The sequence below is a fragment of the Lontra canadensis genome, unplaced genomic scaffold (assembly GCF_010015895.1).
Source record: "Lontra canadensis isolate GAN:19392208 unplaced genomic scaffold, GSC_riverotter_1.0 scaffold91, whole genome shotgun sequence".
NCBI classification, from domain to species: Eukaryota; Metazoa; Chordata; class Mammalia; order Carnivora; family Mustelidae; genus Lontra; species Lontra canadensis.
In genome coordinates this window covers 8,206,253-8,228,595 of record NW_022631085.1, presented here as the reverse complement: position 1 = coordinate 8,228,595, position 22,343 = coordinate 8,206,253, and positions in this window count along the sequence as shown.

The following is a 22,343-nucleotide window of genomic DNA, read 5'->3' as shown; positions in this document are numbered from 1 at the left end:
TAGGACTTTGCACCGTGCCTGGCACGCAGTGAATGCTTCATAACCCCTGGCCACTATTCCTCCTCTGGACTGAAAGCGGTTCCTGCCTGGGATGACTGTGTTGGGTACCCATAATGCCTTGATAGGCAGCCCCCCAAAAAGGCCTATCCCTCCCCAGAACAAGTGAATGCGACCTTGCTTGGAGAGAGGATCTTTGCAGGTGTCATTAAGTATCTTGCGATGAGATCATTCTGGATTATCTGGTTGGTCTTGCCCCCAAATTCAATGAATGGTGGATTTGAGAGGGGAGAACACACAGACATAGAGGAGGGGACACAGAAGAGACCACTGTGCGATGACGGAGAAAGAGACAGGACTGGGAGGGGCATGGACACTCAGGCCAGGGAAGGGCCAAAGTTCTCGGTGGCCACCAGGAGATAGGAGAGAAGCCTCGGAGGGAACCAGGCCGCCAACACCTGGCTTTGGATGTCTCACCTCCAGAACCGTGAGAGAATAAGTTTCCTTTGTTGTTTTAAGCTGCCCATTTGCTGGTCATTTGTTGCTGTGGCTACAGGAAGCCAGTGCAGTACCCAGTTTGGATGGTGCACTTTTCCTTTCAAATAAACCTGTTTTCTGCTCGACCTGGGGTGTTTGGCTCCCAGTGTCACTCATGGTCACACAGGGAGTCACTTTATTAAAAAACCCAAGGGGCATGTCCACTAAGTGCCCTGCCTTTACAGGGCTCTGGGCTGCCGGTTGGCTGACTTGTGAGCTTGGTAATCTTTAAGGAGTCATGCACATCTGAGATTCTTTGATCGAAGGGTGGAGTGGCGACTAAGAAGGGGACATTTGAAGACTTTTCTTAATCCTTAATTCTCCCTTCCCTTCTCCGTCCCTGTGGACTCCCAACTTGGGGATTGTGCTACAGCTTCAGAGAGAAGCAGTCACACTGTCCAACGAAATTACAGCACCAGCCTTGGAGGCAACCTGCATGTGCAGTGTCTTTATTTACATAGTTTTAAAGGTTTTATATATTTATTGGGAGAGGGAGAGAGAAAAAAATGAGCTGAGGCAGAGGGACAAGCAGGCTCCCTGCTGAGTGTGAAGCCCAACGTGGGGCTCGATCCCAGGACTCCCAGGATCATGACCTGAGCCGAAGTCAGATGCTTAACCCACTGAGCCACCCAGGCGCCCCTGCACACACAAATTTAAAATTTTCTGGTGGCCACATTAAGAAAAGTGAAAGAAAAAAAAAAACCCAGGTGAGATCAATTTTTTCTGTTATCACTATTTATTCATTTTGGTTTTTCAGCGATGTGATGACCAGCTTTTCCAAGCTGATGCTAGGAGAGGTCTTTGAACATAAGGTTTGATTTTCAAAGAGAGTATTAAGTAAAATAGAATGAAAGAAGCCATCCCAAATAGGAAGACTGGTGTTTCTCAACGAGGGTAGTGTGTGCTGTCCTGGGGGCACAAAGGATCATTCCAGATGGTTGTCAGACCAGACATTAAAGAATTGCAAATCTTGGGGCCGAAGATCCTTTTTCAGCTCCTTCCCCTTCCCTGATGGCTCGTAGCCTACAGTCCCGGCTCAGGCTCACCGTCCTCTGTCTCAAACTCCTGCTGATCTTCCATTTAAATAAGATGGAATAAGCCTCAGGCTCAGCTGCTTTTTCCTGCCGATTATGGAAAATCATGCCTGTTTTCCATTAATAGTGATAAGAGATCTTACTGGAAAAGTTATTTCAGTAAGAAAAGCAATTTGGTTTGGAGGACAGTATTAGGTAAGCAATTACAGGCAAATGCTGAAGGTGATATGCGCTTCACGACGTCAGATAGACGGTCCCGGCTGAAAGTGTGCGCGCGTGCGTGTGTGTACGCACACAGCCTGCAAGTTTGCTTTTCGAGCCCTAAGTCCCTGGGATGCAGGTGTTTATGAACCGAGGTAAATCATTTCGAACAGCAAACAGCAGCGCAAAATGAAAATCCCTCAGCAATTAAAGGGCAAAGCTGTCACCTGTTATGAAACACCCACTGGAATGAATAAAGCAGCACGAAGGTTATTTTAGAAAGACGTCAAAACTGTACTAACAGCCCCAAACCTGAGCGAATTTTCCCTCCTCTTTGGGTAGGCAGAGGCCAGCCAGATGACCTTCCCTTGACTTTAAGCCAAGCCAGAGAGACCCGCCTCGTCGTTGGCGGCCACCTCTAATGAGGGCAGTGTGTGGAGAAGAGATAGGTGCCTTGAATCCGTTTTTCACTAGAGAATCAGAATGGAGTCGGCTGTGCATAGGATGTTTACTGCAATCTCATGACTGCAGGCGGAAGGGTGGGAAAGACGTAGGGAAATCTATGTGTTCAAGCTTTCTCGAAGAGCTGTGCCTCTTTGAGAAAGAGAGGGGCCTTGTGCAAGACCCACGACAGCTAGCCTAGAAGGAGCATCAACACATGGAAAGAAATTCAAGGCTGCTGCTTTTGGTTATGCAGACTAAGGTGATGTGATGACTAAGTGAAGTACATGAACCTTGATTTGATTCTGGGTTAATTAATTAATTGAACGAAAAGAACATTCCTGGGCGTGTTGGGGAGATCTTCTCATGGACTGCCTGTAAGGTACTAGGATAGTCTGATTAAATCTCGTGGGCGTGCTAACGGCACTGTCACACAGTGCTGACGCTGTTGGACGTATTCTTGAGAAATATATGCTGAGGTACTAGGGATGAAATGTCACTATGCTCCTGGTTATTTGCAAATAACTCAGCGAAAAAAAATGGACAGAGATAATCAAATGTGGCAGTGTTAATGACGGATAAACCTAGATGAGTCTTGGGTGTTTCTGATCCTATAATTATTTGAACTTTTCTGTGGGATGATAGATTCTCATAAAACAGAGGTGGGAAAAATGTCCCAACTGCATGAATGGGCTGCTTCATGGTTTTCCTTGCTTCTATGGAAATGTGCATTTGGTAGATTAAGTGTGTCAGTGGGACCCCTTAGAGGTTCTGGTTTCAGTGAATGGTTTATTTTCTTTCTTTCTTTCTTTCTTTCTTTCTTTCTTTCTTTCTTTCTTTCTTTCTTTCTTTCTTTCTTTCTTTCTTTCTTTTTTAAAGATTTTCTTTATTTGACACAGAGAGATCACAAGTAGGCACAGAGGCAGGCAGAGAGAGAGAGAGGGAAGCAGGCTCCCCGCTGAGCAGATAGCCCAATGTGGGGCTTGATCCCAGGACCCTGAGATCATGACCTGAGCCGAAGGCAGAGGCTTTAACCCACTGAGCCACCCAGGCGCCCTGAATGATTTCTTTTTTAGTGCACCGTCTGTGCAGATAAGGCTCCTTAGGGAAAATGATTCTCTTCTGGGCTCTAGAGGCACTAACAGACCACAGAAGTTGCCTCTGCTTTGGGACTTGGTTCTCTGCTGGATGCAGGACAAGATGATTCTGCTCTCCCTGCCTCCCTTGTATCTCAGGCTGATGGCATCTCCCTCTTGAATCGGGGCAGTGATTCTGAGGGTCTAAGCTGGGTTGGCAAATAAACAGCACACCTGCTTATGCTCCTCCTGGCTCCCTGAAAGACATCACTAATCAATCCCAACACAATGCTCCAGCCAGTCACCACTAATCAATCATGGAGAAATAGTCACTTGACATTCTGGACAGCACCCTCCCCCTCAAATTTTTAAGCAAAACAAGTATAAATTCGAGTTACTCCAAACCTATTACAAATGCTGTCTTGTGGTCCCTCATCCCTCTGCATAACCTTCTACCAACATAACGAAACAGGACGTTATCTTTCCTAAAATCACTTTTAAACATCTGGGGACTTCCGTTGAACTAATACATGCTGAGTTTCCTCTGCTAGGGCACCTCTTACCTATTTTTCTTTCTTTTTTTTTTCCCTTATTTTTCTTTTTTCTTTTTTAAAAGATTTTATTTATCTGACAGAGGGATAGAGAGCACAAGTAGGCAGAGCAGCAGAGGGAGAGGGAGACGCAGGCTCCCTGCAGAGCAGGGAGCCTGATGCGGGGCTCAATCCCAGGACCCTGGGATCATGACCTGAGCCACAGGCAGCCGCCTAACTGACTGAACCACCAGGTGCCTCCTTATTTTTCTGATGTTGGAATTTCTCCTAGCTGATCCCCTGGGGCCCTTAAAAAGTGCCAACACTTAAAAAAAAAAAAAAAAGCTAATTGAAGCACATTTTCCATACTGTATAATTCATCTGTTTCAAGTGTGTAACTCAGTGATTTTTTTTTTTAGTGAATTTACCAAGTTATGAAGCTACTGTCCAGCCCTAATGACAGTCCTCATGCCCATTTATTGAGGCCCTCAGACTCAGACCCCGGACTCACACCAGGGGCTCCCCTGGTTCTCAGGCGTTTGGATTTGGACTGGAACCATGCCACCGGCTTTCCTGGGCCTCCAGCTGGCAGGCGGAAGATCGTGGGACGTCTCAGCTCTAAAATCATGTGAGCCAGTCCCATGGAACAAACCTCTTTCTATATGCTTGCATATTTCCCATTGGTGCTGTTCTTCTGGGGAACCCTAACTCATCCAGGGGTCACATTGGAGGACTGATCATTTCCTTTCCATCCCACAGATGTGCTCCGGGCCTGCTTGTCCATCCTTACATGGCTGGAGTCTGCAGAAGGGCCTGGGGCTGGGCTGTGCAGCTGGTGGTGTTCATAAAAGCCTCCTTTTTGCTTGTTTTTCTGTGGCTAATCCTGGGAGCAGAATGTGCCGGCGACACCCTGGCAGATGGAGAGGAAGACATGTCAGTGCAGAGAAATACCCAGAGGACTGCTGCATGGAAGGGACTCAGGTCGTCTTATCCAAAGCAAGCACCATGGAATTACAGTATCTTGGAGCTGGAGGACATGGAGGGCAGACTGCGGAAGCTCCACAGATCAGCCTGGAACATTCTGGAACACACAGCCCCTGCTGTGTGCTAGGCCATATTGCTTTCTTGCTCTGGGGAGCCTTCTTACACTATCTAAGACCAGATCATCTCTCTAGAATCCCTGAAGGATGATCTTCCTTCCTTAACTTGATCACCTCCAGAGACGGGGTGCTCACTGCCTCACCTGGGTCTGGGGAGCTGAAATGATGCGCTCCTGCTTAAATGTCACCACGTGCAGATGAGAAGCACAAGGAAAAGAATGTGTTTTTTCACCTGCCTTTTCCAAATGCCAGGTTCCTATTAGAGGTGAGTATGCAGATGGCAGGATTTGGATCCGTTTCCTCTGGCTGTGTTATTTTTTCTTCCTTTGGTAGTTTCCAGAACATTTTTTTTTTTTTTTAATTTTGCTGCTGCTCTTGATAATTTTCAACTCCTACCTTCTTAGAACACTTGCTTCTCTGGGTTTCAGTGTCCATTCACTCTCTTGGTTTTTTTTATCCTGTTCACTGACAGCTGCTTTATAATTCCCCTTTCCTGCTTTTCCGCCTCGGCCCCAGACACAGATTCAGACATTTCTGCATTGACCCCTGGTTTCTCCTGGCAGAGAGTGGTACTTAGAGCCCATAGTCTGGGTGCTAGGGGGTGCCTTTTTTGGAGATTAAAATACATCTTGAGTTTATATGAGACTTTTAAAAATTTCTTTTAAAAATTTTAATTTATTTATTTAGCACAAGTGGGTGGAGGGGAAGGGAGGGAGAGAATCTCTGGCAGACTCCACACTGAGTGCAGAGCCCAGCGTGGGGCTCAAGCCCACAACCATGAGATCATGAGCTGAGTCAAAACCAAGAGGCCAATACTTAAACGACTGAGCCACCCAGGTGCCTGAATACTGAGACTTTCGGTGTCAACTCAGGACGAGCAGATTTTCTCTTAACCTCCCCAATCTTACATCCATGCCTTCTTTCTTCCATAACCAAGTTCCAGATTTCCCAGGAAGCTTACATAATTACGCATTTGCTTTATCACGCACAGAATGGTCTCAGGAAAATAATAACATTCCCCATGATGATTTGATTAATGAAAACAGACTTTTGTTTGCCGTCCCTTTTTTGTTCTTCATGTATTTCTTACTAGGGATGCTTAAAAATAAGTTTTATTTCTCCAAAAACTTTATTTATTTGAGAGAGAGAAAAATAGTGGTAGAGAGCATGAGTGGGGAGGAGGGGGAGAAGCAGGGTCCCACTGAGCAGGGAACCTGATGTGGGGCTCGATCCCAGGACCCTGACATCATGACCTGAGTGGAAGGCAGATGCTTGATGACTGAGCCACCCAGGCACCCCTGAAATCACTATGTTTTAAAGTCACCCGATTGGCCTTTTTTCCATATGGGGATGTCACCAAGTTGATACACACTTAGGCTCATTGGTTTCATTTTGTTTTTAATTTTGAGGAACTAAAACATTTTGAAATTTAAATTTTTAGGGGCACCTGAGTGGCTCAGTTGGTCAAGTGTCCTAGTCTTGATCTTGCTTCAGGTCATGATCTCAGAATCCTGGGACTGAGCCCTGTGTGAGGCTCCACGCTCAGCAGGGGGTTTGCTTTTCATCCTCTCCCTCTGCCTCTCCCCCTGCTTGAGCGCTCTCTCCCCCTCTCTCTAAAATAAAATCTTAAAAAAAAAAAAAGCATTTAACTTTTAAGTAAAAAATGTGTTATTTAAAATAGCACAATATTTTAAAGTCAAATCGAAATAATTTGTTCAGCAACATCTAATTTCTCTCTCTTCCCCTTCAACTGTCTCTTCCCTCCCCCTGTAGGAAGTCATTCTTATTTTTGCTTTATCTTCCCATTAAAAAACATCTGTTCATATTCCAGCTCTTTTCTTAGGTAAATGGTAGCAAAACAGACACAATTTTCTCTACCTTGTTTTTCTCTTTAATAGGACATCGTGGCGATCACTGCGTAGTAGAGCGTAAGGCTCTGCACCTTGCTTGGAGAGCTGTGTCGTGGACAGGACCGGCTCAATGTACCGTGTTAATTTAACCAGCCCCCTTCTGAGGCCCCAGGACCAGGGATCCCCAATCTTGTGTCGTCATAAGTGACGCCCCAGTGAGTAGCTTCCTGCACCCTTCTTTGTCGTTCTGCCAGTGTATGTTTGGGATAGATAGTTAGGACTGGGATTTTGAGTCAGTGGACAAATGCCTATGGAATTTTGCTAAATGTTGCCAAATTTCCCTCCATAGGAGCTGGGCCCTTTTACATACTCACCAGTAACATCCGAGAGGCCTGTTTCCCCACCACTTACAACAGGAGGTTGTAAAACTTCTGGGAAATGTTTGCCAACCGCGGCTAGGAGCAGAAGCCCCTGGGCGGGCCTTGCTTCTACCTGACAGTGTGCTCTGTTTATAATGTTCTTGATACCATGGCACTCCCTTGCCTCAAACCCGATGGCTTCCAGTTTCAGCCTCCAGCCCTCTCACCCTGGCAGTAGAGTCCTCCAGGATCTGGTGGCTTTCTCCACCTGTGACCTCATCTTGTCACTCTGCCCCTGGCTCTGCTCGTCCTGGCCATCCCGGCCTTCTCTCTGCTCTTCCCTCTGCAGCACTGCAGTCAGGCCTTTCTTAGGGCCTTGGCATGCGCTTTGCTCTCCTTGGGACCCCCTCCCCCCTTGAGACAGCTGCGGCCTCTCCGTGTTCATAAACTGGCACCGCTCCTCAAAGAGGCCTGGCCTGACTGACCACTGAAGGTATTCCTCTAACCATATGTCCACTCCTCACCCTATTATTATTTTTTTTTGTACTGATTTTTTGGTATTGATTGACTGATTGACTATAAGCTCCTTGAGAGAAGAGCCTTCCTCTGACTTTGCATCCCAGGACCCCTGGTGCCTCGTATGTGATAGGTACTCGATGCGTGTCAGTTCAGTGGATGAATGAATTCCAGCACCTGTCTTCCCTGGGATTTGCTTCTCATGTTCATTCCCATTGTCTGCCAGGAGAGGGCGCTCCACGAAGACAGGCTCCCCGTTTGGATTCATCTCCGCAGCCGGAACTCCCTTTCCTCCTGGCTCTTAACAGGAGCTCACGGAGGGCAAATCCAAAATTTGTGCAGCCTCAAGCTTCTACAGTTTGAGGAACAACATCTCTAAGCAAAAGAGTACAGAATTACAAATAACAAATGAGGCAGAAGGCTTTGGGAGATACCCATCGGGGAGACAGCCCCTGAAGCTGCAAGCAGGTTACTTGCAGGGAAACCCGCCTCTGGGGCTCATTAATGCCTGTCGAATGAGTAAATTGAGCCTAGGGTAGATCTGTAAATGCCTGAGTTTTACAGGTTTCATTTTTCGGTGGGTAGAAGCACAAAGAAAGCTGTGGCAGCGGGACAGGATGACCTGCTTTACTTCATCCTTGCACGTAATTAGGGTATTTTTTATCTTTCCAATTTAAGGCTGTTTCGACCTCAGGCTTGTACCCAACGGGGAGGAATATAATCAGGCATTGTGGCATTTCACTGAGGCCACTCTGGTAGGCAGCTGCTAGCCTGGCCCTTCTGCCCGCCTCCTTCCTTTTGTTAAGAGCAAATCCATTTCCTTGTGGAGAATCATCCAGTGCCCCTTAATCCTTGTGGCTCAGGTGGGGCAGACCCGGGTTCCAGGTAAAGAGGTGCAGCCTGGGCCTGTCGAAGTGGCATATTTCCACCCCCAGCTCTGGTATTTTAATTAACACTCACTTGCATAGCCTCTGGACTGTGTGTTGGTAACTGTTCTAAGCATATTACAGATGTAAAGCAATCCGTTAATTATTAATCACCGCAAGTCTTTGAAGGAAGTACTATTATTATTCCCATTTTAGAGATGGAAAAATGGAGGAACAGAGGTTAAGACTGTTGTCCAAGGGACACAGCGGGTCAGTGACAGAGCAGGGATTTGAACCCAGGCAGTGTGGCTCTTGACCGCCACTCTCGGTTAGTTCAGGTGAGAGAGGAGAGCCGGGGTCTCCCTCCCAAGCCTTCAGACTACAGCAGAGGATTTCTCTTTTTCTCAGGAACTGCTGGTTTCACGTGGAAGCTGGAAGTGTCCGGGGCCACGGGGAGAGCCTGAGGGATTCGTGCTGGGTGGGGAGGAACGTGGGCACCCTCTTGGGGAGACGCTGCTGCCGCCCATTCTCAGCCCATGCATGAAGATCTACCACTCGGCTTCCCACATGCGTGCACCAAGATGTTCCCTTTATTGCTGAAGGGAGTTTTGAGGTGGGTTTTCCATTTTGTGCCGCTAAAAACGGTGCCTCTTGGTTTCTGACCTCAGTGACCTTCCAGGATTTGAGGGGTGTTCCCCGTGGAACCCTGGAAGGGAATGATGCCTCTTGACTTCCGGGTGCCATCTTCCTGCTGGCTGCATGGTGTTTGGAGGGTATGGATGGTGGTGGCAGGTGGCATGGGTTTGATTCCCCGCTGTGTGACCCTGGGCAGGTCACTCAAGCTCTCTGAAGTGTGGGTTGTGGGTGAGGCTTTACCAAGGTGACAGAGGCAGGAGCTCCTGGTGGCGGTTCATTCACGTGAGTCCTCCTGTCCTTTCCACCCTCTGTCTGTCTTGACTTGCTCCATTGATCTTCCAGAGAAATATATGTAAAATCTTTTACATATATATATATATATGTGTGTGTGTGGCATACATAAATAGAAATGAAATCCAGTATATTTAAAATCTTTTTCTTTTTTTTAATTTTAAGGATTTGGTTCATATGGTGGAGGCTGGCAAATCCCAGATCTGAAGGACAGGCCAGCAGGCTGGAAGCTCAGGCCGAATTTTTATGTTGCAGACTCGGGGCAGAATTTCTTCTCTAGGAAACCTCAGCTTTTGCTTGGAGGACCTTCGACTGATTAGATGAGGCCCACCCACAGGATGGACGGTAATCTTTATCTAATGTCAACATTAATCACAACTACATGATATATTCCCAGCAACATCTAGACTAGTGTTTGACCAAAAGAAACAGGCACCACAGCTTAGTCAAGTCGACACACAAAATTAACCATCACATTTGCCAGTACACTTCCTGTGGACCTCAGTTTCCCCATCTGTTAACTGGCGAACAGACCCTTCTTGATCTTCAAGCTTGTTCCCTGCAGTGTGGGACTGATGGACTGCGAGAGCCTGGAGGGATGAGTGAGGGAGAGCCTGGGAGCAGGACGAAGGTGATTGTCCTCACTGTTGCAGGGTGGGAGAGACCAAAAGTGCAGGCCCTTTTTTCCCCCCAAATCCCTGAGTTATTTCAGGGGAGGACAGTGTAACTTCAGAGCTTGAAGGTGGCTGTTGGCGTGTACCCGAGCTATTTATATGACTTTCCAGATCTTCCACGAAGACAGTTTCAGCTCCAGAAGGGAGAAAGCACAGCCCTCTTCATAGCGGCAGCTCTGAGCATGTAGACATGCACAGCTGATCTGTCATAATCCTATGAGAGGCCTCCTTTCTTGCCTGGATGCCCACGCTGGAGGGAGAGCAGGAGGAGGAGGAGGAGGACGAGGGAAACACAGATGATTACCTATTTTGTGGTAAAGGACACACACAGATGCAGTCACACACACTTGTAAAGTGGAGACAGCAGGGTTTGCACTGGCTTCTGACATCACCTCACTTTTCTGTCTTGGGCAGGCAAGTCGGGAACTCTCTGACCCTCAGTCTCTTTATCTGTGAATGGGAAGTCATGGTAAAAATACCTAGTTTGCAGAATTGTGGTGAGGATGATGCCAGATAAAACACATGCAGGGTTTTTAGTTTCTGCTGTCTTTGCAAGGCCTCATAGATAATCAGCGGATCAGAGGGTTAGGGCTGGGTTGGATCTGGTCATGCCCACTGTCCGCCAACTCTCATGTTCCACCCAGTGCTGCTGCTGGCCAGCTGGGGGTCAGCTTCGGCTCTCAGCCACCCTGGGTCTTGGTGTTTGTGGTTATTTTTAGCAGGGAATGTTATGGTAAAGGAGCAGAGAGCTATTAATGAACGTATCATTTAATCATGGGAGACCATGAGCAGGTGCACGAATTGTATTATGATCCTGACACTTGAAGTTCGTACCGTGATTCAAGCTCAATGTTTGAAGTATTTTTAAGTGGGAGACCAGATTTTGAAGTACAGGGGAGGGGAAAAAAAAAAAAAGAACAATTACCTAAAAGTGGTAAAATTAGCCTCCCTTCATTCCTGGCCTACAGAAGAGCTTTCTGCTTCTGTAACTTCTATATCTTCATGGTTCATCCAGGCCACGAGTCTAGGGGGTATGGGAGAGTTCAGGAATGGCCACGTGATGAGAAGCTGCCACAGAATAATTCTTGAGACCCGGAAAGGCCAAGTGGTGAGCGTGAATACTTCCTAAATGGTTTGAAAGCCACAAGGCGTGTTTACCTCTATCCCATCTGGTCCTTGCCAGGTGATGAAAATCCCAAGAGGTAGATGCTCGTGCGCCCATTTTTCCAAGGGTGTTCACCGAGGTTCAGAAAGGCGCCGTGACTTGTCTAAGGGGTTGGGGTGGTGCGGGGAGTTGTCCCAACCATTCCCTTAGGCTGCTTGCGGGAGGCCCAAATACGCTGAGAACAGAGGCATTTCATCTCAGGCTGGGGAGAGTCAGGGGGAGGGGCAGAGGGAGAGGCAAAGAGAGACTCTCAAGCAGACTCCTGGCTGAGCACAGGGACTGACACAGGGCTCGATGTCATGACCCTGGGTCATGACCTGAGCTGAAATCAAGAGTCAGATTCTCAACCTTCAGAGCCACGCAGCCATCTGTCCTATTGGCTCTTCCTCAGTGGCCCTATGTGGGGGGGGCTTGGTGTGCTTAGATCTGGCCCGGAGTTCACAGGCCAGCCATAAATCAATTCTGAGCCCTGATTCTACCTCATCTTGTCCTTCGCTGTCTCCTAGACCCTTTCCACCTGTCCAGAATGGTTGAATTTCCCAGGGGACTCTGCATCCCGTAAGTGGGGCCTCAGCTTCCTCCACCTCGGAAAACCGGTATGCCTTTATGCATTTATGTTTATAGATCCCTTCTATTTGTGGCTGTAAGCCCTGGCTCTCCAATTAGGGTAGTGATACGCAATTTCATTTTGCAGTAAATGCGTTTATGCTTTTTAAGAATGTATAGAAATAAAAATATTTAAACAGCTAGCAGGCATGGTGGCAGATACGCTAGTAACAATATGCAGAGGTATACTGAGTGCTTGCTCTGGGCCAGGCATGATTCTCAGTGCTTTCTACTTACTGGCTCACTTAGTCTTCATGACCATCGAGCTTGGTTTGATAATCAGTCTCACTCTGCCGCGGAGCATTCTGGAGGCGCTGCGACTTAACCATCTTGCCAAGGCTGCGTGACGAGTGAGGGATGGAGACGGGATTTGAACCCAGATCCTGACTCCAGAGTTACGCTCCTGAGTGGTTATGCGTGTGGGGTATGAATGAGTGCTATGTCTGGAGAACGCTCACCGGGGCTGTGGCTGGGGTGACTGGCTTCCCTGGTTTGCCTGAGACTCCCTGTATTTTAAACCTCAAAGGTCCGTGTCCGGGAGATTCCTCATCCTCTTCCTCCCGTCTCAAGTCTGCTGCAGACTCTACGGAGATGGCGTCACTGCAGTGCCGGCACCGTGAGCCAAGCATATGCGACCAACCGCGACACGCCAGGTCTGCACGGCTCTCGAGGCGTACACATACATATCCAGCCACATGCAGAACATCCAGAAACCCTTGCCTAAAAATAACAGTACAGCGCACGATTGCTGTGACACTTGCCTTATTGGTATAAATAAGAGCGTGAAAACATCCCGTGTCTCTATCTACAGCAGGGGAAAAAGTGCCATATCTGCATGTGCGGCAACACGAAGCCAGGGCCTGCTGGCATGTACCATGCAGGAGAGAGAGACCTCACGGGCAGGTCGGAAGGGAGAGCGATGTTGCCAACGACAGAGCTGGTGAGAGCTGTCCTTTATTTAGCCCTGTTCCCACCGAGAGTCGAGCAGTTTATAAGTCTTAATTCATCCCCACAGTCCCTGTGGTGGGCCACGAGGATGACCGTGTCTGTTTTACAGATGAGGAAACTGAGGCGCAGGAATTTTCTGACGGTCACCACGCTCACACAGCCGGGAGGCCAAGAAGCAGAGACTCAGATTCAGGGAGCCTCGCTCCGGGGCTGGTGCTCTGAGCCCCGGGAGAAGGGCGGGGCCCGCTATGTAGAATCGGCAGGTAAAAATGGGCTCTTGGGTTCTGCTTCCTTTTTTTCTCTTTTTAAAAATATTTTATTTGACAGAGACACAGCGAGAGCGGGAACACAAGGAGGGGGAGTCAGAGAGGGAGAAGCAGGCATCCTGCTGGGCAGGGAGCCCGATGGGGGTCTTCATCCCAGGACCCTGGGATCATGACCTGAGCTGAAGGCAGACGCCTAATGACTGAGCCACCCAGGCGCCCCTCCTTGTTTTCTTCCCACGCTTGTGGAATGTCCCGTTTCCTGCTGACGGACAGGCGCGGGGAGGGGGGGGTCCTGTGTTTTTCTAACTTGTTCTGCAGTGAGCACACTCGTCTCTGTCTCCCCGAGCCCATTGCGGGGTGTTTGCCTAGGACGGTGGAGGGGGCGGAGTCATAAAGATGTTCCTGGATTCCCTTTATCCGGCTCTTCGGACACGGATCTAGGTACTGCTGGGACGGGGTATTACAGGTGTGCGTGAGTCCCAAGTCCGCTGACTTCAGACGTGAAGGTGGTCCAGGCGGCCCGAGTGCACGCGCCCGTCAAGAGCCGAGCCTGTTCCCGGGCTGGGTGCAGAAGAGGAAGCGGGAAGGTGCGAATCAGGAAGCCTGAAGGGGTAGGGAACGCCACACTGGCATGAAGATGGAGGGTCCACGTGGAGAGGAAGATGAGCGGCCTCTAGAAGCTGAGAGCGCCGCATCGGACAGCCGGCGAGGACATCAGGGACCGCTTTCTGCCAGTAACAGGAATGCGCCTGGAAGAGGGTCCTGAGCTCCGGAGAAGAGCGCAGCGGCCCCGAGTCCCCTTGCCTGCGGTCTGAGCGGGGACTCCGGCCGCACCAGGCTGAAGCTCTGGTCTAGGGAGCCGGGACCGGACAGGTGGGTGTTGTTTTAAGTTGTTCATTTGTTAGGCAACCACAGAAAACGAGTACAGAGCATTTCTTAAAAAGTGAAATCAGGGGCGCCTGGGTGGCTCAGTGGTTAAGCCTCTGCCTTCAGCTCAGGTCATGATCTCAGGGTCCTGGGATCAAGCCCCACATGGGCTCTCTGCTCAGCAGGGAGCCTGCTTCCCCCTTTCTCTCTGCCTGACTCTCTGCCTACTTGTGATCTCTCTCTCTGTTAAATAAATAAATAAAATCTTAAAAAAAAAAAAAAAAAAAAGTGAAATCAAAGGTTATCTCCATTTGAAATCTTGATTCTTTCAACAAAGAGGTATTGCCCATCAGGGGCAGAACTGCTCCAAACTTTGGGGCCACAGCAGGGAACAAGTAAGCCACAAAGTCCCTGCCCTCTTGTTGCTGTCATTCTGTGGAGGTGTGTGGTGGGGGAGGCAGGTGACAAACAAAGGGATAGGTAAAACGCATGTATATCTGGTGATCTGTGGATGCTATGGAAGAAGGGCAGACAGAGGAGGAAAATTGTGTGTGTGTGTGTGTGTGTGTGTGTGTGTGTGTGTGTGTATGAAAATATGGCTCAGGAGATGTGTGACCTGGGACTAAACACTTAAAGGGAATGAGTCACGTGGGGAACTAGGAAAAGAGCATTCCAGGCAGAGGCGCTAGCGATGCAAAGGCCCTGAGGCAGGGACATTCTTGGTGATTATGAGGAGATTTTAGGGCCGAGTGAACAAGTGGGAAAGCCATCGGAACTGAGGTCAGGAAGATAATAGCATCCAGATCTACAGTGCTCCATTCTGCCATGTTGGAGGGAAGTCCTCTCTCCACCCTCCCACGCTTGCCAATACCTGTTAAGATCAGATGTAACATGTTTTATCAGCTGGATGGATGATAACTGGGAATCCTTCCTGACCTCCATTGGTCACGTGTACCTCCTTTCCTCCTGGGGAAGGTCTATCCCCAGTACATGCATCTGTGTCTGTTACAGAGAAGAAAGCTTGACATTTTCGTCCATATCTCCCAGGGCGTGGGGCACAGAGAGGCTGTCTCCAGGCTTCTCATTCCAGTGCCTTGCTCTGGCCGTATGTTCTCGTTTTCCCTCTCCTGCTGCAGATCCGTAATCAGAACGCAGTGAGTGAGGCTGATGTTCCACAGGAATAACCTTGAATCTACTTGTACATATATTTGCAACATTTGGGACTTTATTCTTAGCAACAGATTACTTGGTGACACACCTCACAACTGCTCACACCACCATACCTTGGTTGAGAGTTGCTGGCAGAGTGTGGGCACTGTGTGTGTGTGTGTGTGTGTGTGTGTGCGCGCACGTGTGCGTGTGAATGGGTGAGAGAGCACAGATCGGCATGACTCCTCTCCCCCAGAACCACAAGGTTGCTTCTTAGATACTGGCTATTTCAAACTGCCTCAATAAACAGGACCGACAGGCTCTGTAACATTCGAAGTGGAATCTCTAAGAACCCACTTTAGGTGTCCTCGGGGGCCCTTCCCTTCGCAGCTGGCTGGGACCCTTTCTGCAAGGTCTTCCCCAAGAACTCTCCTGGATGGGGGCCCCAAGAGGTCCCTTGCCAGTGGCGGAGTGAGTACCTTGGGACCCTGGTCCCAGCTGTGTGAAGACAGAGGCAGAGATCAGTGTTAAGCCCCTACCAGCCAAGGAACACCAGAATCCAGGAGAGAAGTCTGGAACGGGTTCATGCTCCCAGCCCTCAGAAGGACCTGACTCTGCCTCCAGCTTGATCTTAGACTCTGGTCTCCAGATCTGTAAGACAATACAGTTCTGTTGCTGAAATCACCCGGTTTGTGGCAGTCCTAGGAGATGAACACACGGAGAAATACAAGTAGTTGGGAAGAGGCAAGGGTAGAGTTGGGGGTTGGGTGGGGTGTGTCAAGGACATAAAGAAGGAGACGGGTCTGGCATGGGATCTAGAACATCAGCTCCCCAATCATAGGAAGGGGAGTTACAGAATGGGAGCAACTTGCAGGAGAAAGTCCAGGCTTGGGGATCAGACTTGGGATTCAAATCCCGATTCCCCCATGTGATCTTAGGCTGCTTACTTCACTTCTGTGCGCCTCGGAGCACCCATCATTCCTAAAAGCCTCATGTTACAAATCAAGAATTTATTCTGAAGGCCCATTGGATAACATGAAATGCTATCAGGAACCTAACATAAAACAGAACTCCATTATATGTTTCTACAGACATTTGGTGAGAATGCAACTGCAAGGCCCTTATTATAAAGCTACAAGGTGATTGTTTCCTCTGGGGCATCTTTTCTTCTTCGATGGGCAGGGCTGCCTGCGGCATTCAAGACCGGAAACCTCTAGCCCCGTGGACTGACAGCGTTCTTTCCTTGGTGACTCATCATGTGTCGGGAAAGTCCTTCTGCATTCTGCCTTCCAGGAGTCCTTGGAACCGTGTTCAAAATTAGGGTCACCTATCTGGAATGGATCAATGTCATTCTGACATACGTGAATGTTTCTGAATGCCACAAAAGTTTTTGAATGGCAAGTGCCGGGTGGCACAGTTTCCATGGTGATGTGGGAAGCCCACGCCAGCACTGAAGGTGCTAGGAGGCGGGTATTAAACATTTGTGGGTTTTGTTTTTTTTTTTTTAAACCTGGGAGACTTCTTTTTAGGGAGAATAGTCCAAAAAATGTGTAGGGTCATCATTCGAGGTAGTGTGAGTTTGGAATTCTCTTGTCCTCAGCAGCTTAGGTAGCAAGCCTCATGTGTGTGTCTGTGTGCCTGTTTCCTTGTATGTTTCTGTGTGTGTGTATGTATGTCCCTGTGTCTGAGTGTATGGACAGGTCTGTGCATATGACCATCTCTGCACGTGCTCATGTGTGTGTCTCCGTGTGTATGTGTGTGTGCAGCTGCGTGTGTGTGCGCTGTTACTCCTTGCTCCCAGAACCCAAGCAGGTGTCACCAATCCATTTCATCAAGCCCCACACTCCTCTGTGGCGCGTCTCCCTACGCTAGCCACGAACTGGGCTTGACCACTAGAGGAAACCGAGGTGCTTTTCCAGGTCTCCAGGGTCCAGGTCAAGGTGCTCAGACTGACATCTCATGCTCTCAGAGCCTGTCTTTATTCCCTGCCAGAAACTTTCTGCCTCAAGCAATTCCCTGAGCTCTAAAAATGCCCATGCCTCCCTGAGCTTTTGAAGTTTTCTTCTCAGCTGACAGGGGACTTGTTAAGCATCTGCTTTCTGGAATCAGCCTCCATGGGTTTAATTTCTGCTCTGCCATCTCTGAGTCAAGGCAGCTCCAAGCCCATCCAAGCCCCTCAATCAACGACAGAGCCTCACCTTCCTCATCTGGAATTCGCAGCGGCTCGTCCTAACACTTCACAGGGGTGACGAGGGCAAAACAAGATGACCCAGGTGAGTTCCCCAGCCCAGAGTCGGCCCCAGATGAGCTCCGTGTGTGAAAGTGGCAATGATTGTTCTCTGTGTTCTGACATTCCATGCGGCCACAGAATTACGGTCAGTCTCCGTGTGTGTGTGTGTGGGGGGTCACCTTTACCTGCTTTGCACAAGGTGGGAGGTGCCACTGGTGACACTGCCTGCCTGCATCTCCAGACATGAGGGGACCAAAGTTTGCCTGAGCTGGGAGCCTGGGTGCTCCTGAGGGCAGAGGCTCTCAGCCAGTGTGTGCAGAATGAATGGGGAGCGGGGAAGGGCTGAGACCCACTGGATCTTTCTCTTGCAGGCCTGGGGTCAGCACTGAGGGTCAGGGACCAGGAAAAATACTGGTCCGGGAGGTCAGGGAACAGCTAACACCTGCCTGGTGGCTGCCTGAAGGGCCCTCAGTGGCCAGTTACAGAGGGCAGGTGCTTCAGCATCGGCTGTACTGATGGTTTGGGCCAAACGATTCTCTATTGTGGGGCTGTTCTGTGCTCTGCAGATGCTTAGCAGCCCCCTGAGCCTCTGCCCATCAGATGACAGGAGCAGCCCCCATGCCAGTCATGGTAACCAGAAAGGTCTCCAGGCATTGCCAGATACTCTCCGGAAGACGCTATGAGGCCAGCTGAGGACCACTGGGAAGGACGCCAATGATCAGCTGTGCTCCCAGATCTTGGCTGGGCGAAAGCCCCCTGTCAGTAAGGTAAAAGCTGGGAAAGGTGGGCCTGTCCTTCCGTCTGTAGAATAAACCAATAATCTGGAATTTTTGAGGCTTGGCATGGGGGTTGCTGAGATGCGTCCCACACCCTATCCAAAATCTTAGGCACGAACTTGGATCTATGGGGACAAAGACAAAGCCTAGGAGCTCTCGACTAAGGTAATGTCCCCTTTGTGTTGCCAGGTGAGTAGGGACTGGGTCGTGTTTGGAGAGGGAGGAGGAGACTTGGGATAATTCTGGGATTTGGGAGACTGTGCAGTCTGGTCTGGGGTCAGGCTGACACCTAGGGCACAGGCTTGTGTGGCCAACAAAACCTGTGTCTTCCCTTTTTCCCTTCCTTACCTGAATAATTCAGCTCTGTGGGCCTGACTTGGGTCAGATCCTCCCGAAGGCCTCTCTGACACCTGTCCTCTCCGGCTGCCTTAGGTTTCTTCTCTGGTTTTCCCCCATCCCATGCTTACCCCATCACCATCCCTAACATAGCAGGTTCTGCCTGACCAAAGAGCCGTGGCCTCTGCTATCTGGTCCACTTTTGTGCACCCAATACCTAGCAAGAGGACCTGACACAGAGGCCTCTTTCCTCCCAGCAGTTGGCTGATGGCCCACCAGGGCCTAAGCCCCCCAGCCAGGCACAGCGACCATCAGACAAGACTACACCTACCGGGGGAGACAAATCATTTCCAGCCCCGGAAAGGGCTGCGAGGGGTGTCGGTGCATCACAGAATGGGAACATCTAGTCTGCTGGTCAGGGTTGAGGTTCTGTGTCCCCATAGAGGGAGCAGTCGTCCCAGTTTACCCAGAACTAAGGGGTTTCTTGGGACAGGGAACATCAACATTGAAACAGGCAAAGTGCTGGACAAATCAGGACGAGATGGATATTCTAGTGCATGCACCTGCCTAGAAGATTGACTCTAGCACACAGTTTACATCCTGGAACAAGGCGCCAAGGCAGTGTCAGAGTTAAAAGCCCGTTTGAAAGGTGAGAACCACGCCCCAAAGGAGACCAGGGGGAGGGTGGGAACTGGAACCCTAGAAACTGGGAGCTGGACCCAGGGACTAAACAAAGGCAGTGACCATTTAAAGGGTTCTTTCCCATGCGGAAGTCCTGAGTTTATCTCCATTGAGCTCCTGGAATCTTTAGAAGAATCTGAGGGTCTGGGTGGCCCCCAAGCCAGGGAATGAACCACTAGCTCAAAGGATGTCAGATTTTCCTTTGGATCTCCACTCAGCCTTGAGAAGCGGAAGCCATGAATACCATACCTGCTCAGGATCACACAGTGAGTTGCCAGCACTGTGTAGATGAACTCACAATTTTCCACTCTTAATCCATTGCTTTGTTTGAGTTCTGCATTAACACAAAGGCTCTAGAGTTCAAATCATGGCTCTCTGCTGGTAACCAGCTCTGTGACCTTGGCTAAGTCATTGGACTTTCCCAAGCCTTGATTTTCTCAGCTGTAAAATGGGTGTAACTTGTACACTTCTTCTTAGGGTTTGAGGCCTCAGTGAAATGGTCCATGTAAAGAGAGATCTTAATAGTAGTACAGGAGAAAGCTCCCAAGGACACAGTAGCTGCCACCTCTTAACGCCGCACAAATACATTTTCCTTTGCAGGGCCAGGTACGGGGGCTGGAATCCAAGGGATCCATCATCTCACACCGTCATGGCCAGAACCAACCGCCAGGTTCTAGGTTCTCAGAAGCTGCCCAACTTCCTGGGAACCACGCATCCCTCCTCCCTCCTGGGAGCCCAAATTCCAAGAAATGCAGCTAAAATTGGCCCTCGAACAGCTTTTGCAGAGCACGTCGCGGCTTTTTTTGGGTCTAGAGAGCCGGTTTCCATGATGAAAGTGGCACAGAAGGAGAGACCCAGCTAAAAACAGCCACCGCCCAGACTGGCTGTTCGCAGGATGCCGCCTCCCCAGCCTCTTGTGGGGTTTGGACGCCTCACTTCCGCAGCCGCCGCCGCTCGTCGCCACTAGGTGGCAGCATCGCAGCGCGCGGCGGGGACGGCGACCCGGGCAGGGGCGAGAACCGCTCCTGAAACTGAGGCCCATAAAATACGCACCAGCCACAGAATTCTCCACTAAATTATTTCCCTTTCATTTGGGGGCATTTGTGTGCTTTGCAGGAGCTCCGCGGAAGGGTCTCTTCGACGGGCCGACCTAGTGTCGCCCAAGCACCGCTCGAGTCTGCTCCCCGCGCCCCGGGTGTCCCTTACCCGGGCCGATCCCCCCCCCCACCAGCCCACCGGACTTAGCAGGGTCATCTTGCCTCGGGTCCCACGTCATAGCAGAAATTTGGAATTTTCCAGAAGATGTGGCGTAGCCCCGGGGGAGGGGAATGCCCCTATTTGGGGCCTGTGGTCCTGCCTTGCAGAGCCCCTGGCTTCCCTTTGTGGGCCTCAGGGATGGAGTTTTGGCTCAGGAGTGTGGCTGCCTTGCTCTTAGGTCACCAAATCGTGGGGGAGCAGGGCCCTAGGGGCACCCACCTCTGAGGCCACAGTGAGGAGTAAATGAGTCCCCATGTGAACAGGACTGTGCCTGCTGCATCACAAGGGCTCCCAGTACGAACTACTTGTCATGTTTCCTCAGCGTCCCCAGGGGCTGGTATAATGGCCACTCCGCAAAGAGTTAACTCAGTGGGTCTCACCACCCTTGTTTCAGAGGCAAGAGGGGGAGGTGGGGATCATCTCCACGGCCTTGCTTCTCAAAGCCTAGTTCTAGGCTGGCAGCAGGCGACACAGCTACCTTCCTTAGAAACGGGGGTCTTGGCCCCATCAAGCCCACGGAGCCAGACCCTCCCTTCACAGCACGCACAGGGGCTTCGTGGCACTCTAAGGTTGGAGGGACACGGCTCCAAGGCACCTTCCAGCCTCGCTGGGCTGGGATTCCGCACCCAAGTCCCAGGTGAGTTCTGTCTCCCGGCTTCACATCCATCAGAACAGCGACCTTCAGGCAAGCCCTGCGTTTGAACATTTTCTCTTGCTTTTCTGGAATGCTTTCTGCAGCTGCCTGGGTGCTCTGGTGCGATGGGAGGTGACAGGCTGCGGTGGGCCTGGCTGTGCTCCATGCACTCCCCCAAGCTCCCAGATCTGGCTCACCACCTGCCTGCAGATCCTGCTAGCTCCCGCTGGCCTGGCCACAGCAGTCTCCGTCCTCCCAGTGACTCTGGGACCAGGAACGGACTTTGAGAGTCCCCCCCGCCCCCGATCCTCAGCCCTGCAGATCCCTTGGCCAGAGCATTTCCTCACTCGGGCTCCCTGTCCTCTACAGCTCTCTGGGGAACCATCCCCATGTCTGCCTGGCCCCCTGCCTGTCTCCCCTCCCCAACTCCCCATCTCCCCTGACTCCCTTCTTCCCACTTCGCTCCCTGCAAGCTGGCCTCAGAGCCGTTCACTGCACGCTCCAAAGTCCCGCACTCGCTTGCCACTCCTGTTTCAAGGTCTGCTCCCCCTCGCTCGGTGCTGAAGGCCTCCCACGGCCTGCTAGCGACCCCCCGATTTACCCCGTGTGCCCCACCTCCGCCTGCCTGCCCCTCTTACTCCAGACCAGCGGCCGGCTCGCCGCGGCCCCACACAGCCCACCGCCTGTTGCTGGAGATAAACTGGTCTGGCACACGGCAGGCCTGTTTACAGATCAACAACCACATGGTGGGAGAGAGCTGAGAGACCACACGGTCTGCAAAGCCTCAAATATTTACTCTCTGGCCCTCTGCACACTCCAGCCTCTGACCTCCCCTGAGTCCTCTCCCATTTCCACCCGCAGTGACCCTGTCCACCGGAAGGTCCGGCTCCAAAGCAGCGGCACTGGGCATTCCTCGGACAGCACTGACAGAACCTGCCGTGTGCCGGGATGGTGTCCTCGCTCGTGGGCCGCTCACGAGTGACTAACCCAGCCTGCTGGGATCCGAAGCACCTCAAGAGCTTTTGAGGTAACAGCTTGAGGCCCCTTGTTTTATTATTGTAGTGTTTGGATGGGCCGAGGTCAGCTGCCTGCCCTGATTCCCTAGCACTGCGCCCAGCAGGTGTCCGTCCCACACGGAGGGTCACGGTCACATCGTGAGGGTCACACACTGTGGGTCCTTATAGTCCACTTGGATGAACAAATGAATCTCTCTCCTCCCTTGGGCCTGTTTCTGAGTTCTCCCCCCGGGTCTGGACTCCCATCTCCCCCCATGCTTCTGGCACCTGCCGGCCAGATGCTACTTAACAGTGCGCCTCAAAC